The sequence below is a fragment of the Garra rufa genome, chromosome 17, assembly GCF_049309525.1.
Source record: "Garra rufa chromosome 17, GarRuf1.0, whole genome shotgun sequence".
Classification (NCBI taxonomy): Eukaryota; Metazoa; Chordata; class Actinopteri; order Cypriniformes; family Cyprinidae; genus Garra; species Garra rufa.
This window is the reverse complement of record NC_133377.1, coordinates 45,149,096-45,154,745: the sequence shown is the minus strand read 5'-3', so window position 1 is coordinate 45,154,745 and position 5,650 is coordinate 45,149,096.

The following is a 5,650-nucleotide window of genomic DNA, read 5'->3' as shown; positions in this document are numbered from 1 at the left end:
CCGGAAAGCCCTCTTCGAGGAGGGGGCTTTCACTAGCGTGCCCCGTGGGTCTGGCCCCGCTTCCGCCGAGGCGGAGCGGCGGCTGCACTCGTGGGGCTCGCAGCTCGATCTGCTGGAGGATATGGGGACGGGTGATCCCCTATCTCCGCCCTCACTCAGCGGATCGAGCGATCTCCTCCTGGATGTGGAAGCCCGCGCTGTGGTTTCTTCCCCCCGGGAGGAGGTCCCCGAGTTCCTCTGGTCTTCCTCCGAGGAGGTTGACATTGAAAGTGTAACAGAGGAACCACAACCGCCATCACGCTCGCCTCACTATGAGGAGCTCATAGAGGTGCTGACTAATACGGTAGCCAAATTACACATCACATGGCCCGCAGAACAACAGCAATCACATGAGCCGCAGCGAAGCCGATTAAATGATCGCTTCCTGCGGACAAAGTCAGCACCTCCTAAACGGAGCCTTCCCTTCTTCCCCGATCTCCACCAAGAGCTAGCGAGATCGTGGGAAAAGCCATACTCCTCCCGTCTTTTCTCCCCCGCTGAAAATTATGGAAATGTGGGGGGGGCAGAGGAGAATGGCTATAGGACGATGCCACGGGTTGAACAGACGCTTGCGGGCTATCTGTCACCCGGCTCGGCGTCGTCCTTGAAGGCTCCGTCCTTGCCCACCAGGCCCCTTAAAGTCACTTCTGGCCTGATGGGTAAGGCATACACGGCAGCAGGTCAAGCAGGGTCTTGCCTTCACACCATGGGCATCCTGCAAGCCTACCAGGCTGACCTGCTGAAGGAGTTCAGCAGCGGCGAGGAAGTTAGCGTTACAGAGATGCAAAAAACTGCAGATCTCGCTCTCCGCGCCACCAAGGAGGCCGCCCGTGCTGTTGGGCGGTCTATGGCAGCCCTGGTGGCCGCGGAGAGGCATCTCTGGCTGACCCTGTCCGACGTAAAGGACAAGGACAGGGTCACGCTTCTAGACGCCCCCCTGCAACCATCTGGCCTCTTTGGTGCTTCGGTTGATACCGTTGTGGCCAGGCACCAGGAGGCCCGCAAGCAGGCGGCGGCGTTCAGAACTTTCCTTCCTCGCCGCGTGTTCTCCTCTGAGGCTGCTGCACCACCTAAGAAGCAGCCTCAGCCGTGTACGAGCTCCCATAGAGAGGCACAAAAGCAGAGCGTTGCCGCCCGTGCTCCCCCGGCCCAGCCTAGGGGACCCGGAAAGCAGCGCTCTAAGTCGGGGGCTTCCAAGACGAAGAGGCCTGACCTGAGGGTCGTCCTCCAGTCAAGGAAGTCCTCGGCTAAGCGGCCCTGACGGTTGTGGTTCAGGGCCGTTGAGGGCAGCCCCTCTCGAGGGGGTTTGCACCGTACCTCCAGGTGCGGGTTTCAGACCCCTTCGTGGCCCTCAGGAGATGAGTCAGCTAACCCTGCCAGTGTTACAGGGCGCGGCTATCTCCTGCGAGCATCCTCTAGCTGGTCCGCCCGGAAACGTAGCGGCCCTGGAGAGTTGGCAACCCCCGCGGGGGTTTTCCGAGGAGCTAATTCCGGCGCTTCCTGCCAGTTCGCTGTTACAGGACTCCGAGTTAGTTCCTCAAGTAAATCCAGACACCAGTCCCGAGAGGCTGGTACCCTTAGTGAACTTTCTGGTTCTTCAGCACAGGAAGTATCTCAGGTTCGCTTTCAGGGGCAAGGCTTACCAAGACAGAGTGCTTCCTTTCGGCCTAGCTCCCTCACCCCGCACTTTCACGAAGTGTGTGGATGCTACGCTGGCTCCACTGTGACTCCAGGGCATCCGCATACTCAACTAACAGTTAGCGGTTCAGCATCGAGGTGCTGTTCTCGCTCACATGAAAGAGTTAGGGTTGAGACTCAACGCCAAGAAGAATGTGCTTTCTCCACTACAGAGGACCACTTACTTAGGCGTAGGGTGGGATTCGATCTCCACGCAGGCACGCATGTCTCCTGCACGAGTCGATTCCATACTGACCGCAGTGAATGCAGTAAAGCTAGGCCAGTCACTCACTGTCAAACAGTTTCAAGTACTGTTAGGTCTTATAGCAGCCGCTTCCAACGTGATACCTTTTGGACTGCTGCACATGAGACCACTACAGTGGTGGCTCAGGACCAGGGGGTTCTCTCCGAGGGGAAACCCACTCCGCAAGATCAAGGTCACGCGGCGTTGCCTACGTGCCTTGGCCATGTGGAGGAAACCCTGGTTCCTCTCTCAGGGACCGGTACTGGGAGCGCCTGGTCGCCGCATCACGCTAGCGGCCGACGCTTTTCTTACCGTTTGGGGAGCGGTCATGCGTGGCCGCTCAGCCCAAGGCCTATGGAACGCCTACCATCTCTCGTGGCACATAAACCGCTTAGAGATGCTGGCAGTATTCCTGGCCCTAAAGAGGTTTCTCCCAGACCTAAGAAACAGACATGTGCTGGTCCGTACAGACAGCACTGCGGTGGTTCACTACATAAACCACCAAGGAGGACTCCGCTCACGCCCCTTATACAAGCTGGCGTACCGGATACTCCTTTGGTCTCAAGAGAAATTCCTCTCCCTGAGAGCAGTCCACATCCCTGGACATCTGAATGTGGGAGCAGACGTCCTGTCAAGGCAGGGGCCGAGGCCCGGGGGATGGATGCTTCACCCAGAGGTGGTGAGGCAGATCTGGAGAGTGTTTGGCCAGGCACAGGTGGACCTGTTTGCGACTCAGAAGATATCGCACTGTCCCCTCTGGTACTCTCTAGTTCCTCCAGCTCCACTGGGGCTGGAGGCCATGGCACAGACGTGGCCGAGGCTGCGTCTGTACGCCTTTCCCCCGATCGCTCTGCTCCCGGGAGTTCTGGAACGTGTCCGTCGGTTTCAAGTGCGGCTGCTACTAGTAGCCCCGTACTGGCCGGCACGAGTATGGTTCTCGGACCTGGTATCTCTCCTAGACGGCTCTCCGTGCGAGATTCCCGTCAGGAGGGACCTCCTGTTTCAGGCTGGGGGCGCAATATGCCACCCCCGCCCAGAGAGGTGGAGGTTATGGGTGTGGCCCCTGAGGGGGCACAACTCATAGGAGCGGGTCTCTCAACCGAGGTTGTTGAGACCCTTCTCCAATCCAGAGCTCCCTCTACGAGGAAACTGTATGGCCTTAAGTGGAACTTATTCGCGAGATGGTGCCGCGAGCGCCACCTGGACCCAGTCAACTGCCCGGTCGGTACAGTTCTGGAGTTCCTACAGTCTCGCCTATCCGCAGGGCTAGCTCACTCCACTCTAAAGGTATACGTGGTGGCCATAAGTGCCTACCACGCCCCTTTAGGTGGCCTCTCAGTAGGTAGAGAGCCCTTGGTCATACGGTTTCCTCCGCGGTGCGCTCAGGCTGAGGCCTCGAGTGACACCCAGGGTCCCCACGTGGGACCTCGCTGTGGTGCTAGAAGCTCTCTGCAAGCCTCCATTCGAGCCCATAGAGGAGTCTACGGACCGCGCCCTCACAATTAAGACGGCGCTCCTGTTAGCACTCACCTCCCTCAAGAGAGTAGGCGATCTGCAGGCCCTTTCAGTGGCCCCATCTCATTTAGAGTTTGCCCCAGGGATGGCCAAGGCCTTTCTATATCCCAGGGTCGGGTACGTCCCGAAGGTCCCCTCCCTAGCACCGCAGCCAGTAACACTGCAGGCGTTTTATCCTCCTCCGTTCGCGGAGCCGAACCACAGGAAGTTAAATTGCATGTGCCCAGTCAGAGCCTTAGATGCATACGTCCACAGAGCTGCCACGTGGCGTAGAACAGAGCAATTGTTTGTCTGTTACGGCCCCCCTAAGAGGGGGAGCCCAGCTTCAAAGCCCACTATTAGTAGATGGATCATCGATGCCATAACTACTGCTTACGAGTCCTCTGATCTCCCCTCACCGTTGGGACTCAAGGCTCACTCTAGGGCTCTGACGGCAGGTGTCCCCATACAAGACATCTGCAATGCTGCGGGTTGGTCCACGCCCCTAACATTCGTTAGGTATTACGAGCTCGACCTCAGAGCCGCTCCAGGCTCGGCTGTACTCTCGGCCTAGTGCGCTAGGCCTAGAGGGTCAGCCACCTCCCTAGCCAGGAGGAGACTTCTCAAGGCGCATTCTTTCTGCGGAAAGAAGAGAAGTCGTTTCGCCACTCATAAGAGATCTGCAAAACTTTACCCCTTTTGTCCGTGCAAGCTAGACAAAAGCCCTTTCAGTCCCTCTTGTCCTGGCAGAACCCCCAGACAAAGGACTAAGACCCCTCGTGAGCCCGAGGGCCGAGGGGTGCCTCTCGCACTGGCTGGCGAACCAGGCAGAGGTCACGGTTCTCGTGTGCCCGAGGGCCGAGAACTGTACAGCCCTCTTGTCCGCGGAATGCAAGACAATGGCTTAATTCTCCTCGTGTTCTGACGCAGGATGCTATCAGACCGAGTGTACTCTGGTCCCTCTGGTTTCTGGCTTTCCCCAGACCAAGGACTAAGACTCCTCGTCTGCCTTCACAGAAGGCCGAGGAGTGCCTCATGCACTGGCTGGCTACCAGGCAGAGGCACCTACTGTCTTCCCCGTGAGCCCGAGGGCCGGGGATTGCAGTGCCCTCTTGTCCGCGTAATGCTAGACAATGGCTTATTCCCTCGCGTCCTGGCGGAGCTCCAGGCCGAGCCTTGGATCCCTCTTGTTCTGGCTGAACCCCCAGACAAAGGATCACCCTCTCCTCGTGTGCCCGAGGGCCGAGGAGCCTTGAGGTCGAGCTCACCGTCCTCGTGGGTCTGCGGACCGAGGACTTCCCACACCATCTGTCCGCCGAGTGCTAGACAGTGGTCATTCGGTCCCTCTTGTTCTGGCTAACTCCCAGACAAAGGACTAAGACTCTGCGTGTGCCTGAGGGCCGTGGAGTACCTCTCGTTCTGGCTGGCGACCAGACAGAGGAAGACTACCATTCCTCGTATGCCCGAGGGCCGAGGACTACAGGGCCTTCTTGTCCGCGTAATGCTAGACAAGGGCTCTCTCTTTTTCCACCCTGGTTGAGCAGACACTCGCAGGGCTCGGAAATTATGGGGGCGTTGGTAGTCTCGTTCCCCATAGCGTTCCTGACGCGGCTCGAGTTCCCGGAAGGGAACGTCTCGGGTTACTATTGTAACCTTAGTTCCCTGAGGGAACGAGACGCCGCGTCTCGGACCATAATTCCCGCACCCTGCGGCGCTCGCTTCAATCCTAAAAGAGCTGCCGCCGGCTTCAAACGCACGTGCTTTATACTTCCCGGTCGGTGACGTCACCGCGCCTGTGACGTCACCCCCGTCATTCATTGGTTGTTAGACATAGTTCAGAGTGCGGCCCGCCAATGGCGTTCCCCATAGCGTTCCTGACGCGGCGTCTCGTTCCCTCAGGGAACTAAGGTTACAATAGTAACCCGAGACGTTTTTGGTCAATTTTGACAGTGGTTTGGGGGATTATTTTATGAGGCCAAACTCTTTCTATTTTGCTGTAGCCCTACTGAAAGGTTAAATACGTTAAAGCCTACCTAATCACTATAGCCTGACGGATGAACAAATAAAATTAAAACCTTATGAATAAATATGATATCTTGTAAGATACTGCATGATCAAATATAGTATTATTTGATACATTTTTAAAGTTTTCATTACATTTTGGGCATGAAATCCACGCTTAATCCACCCTTCTGA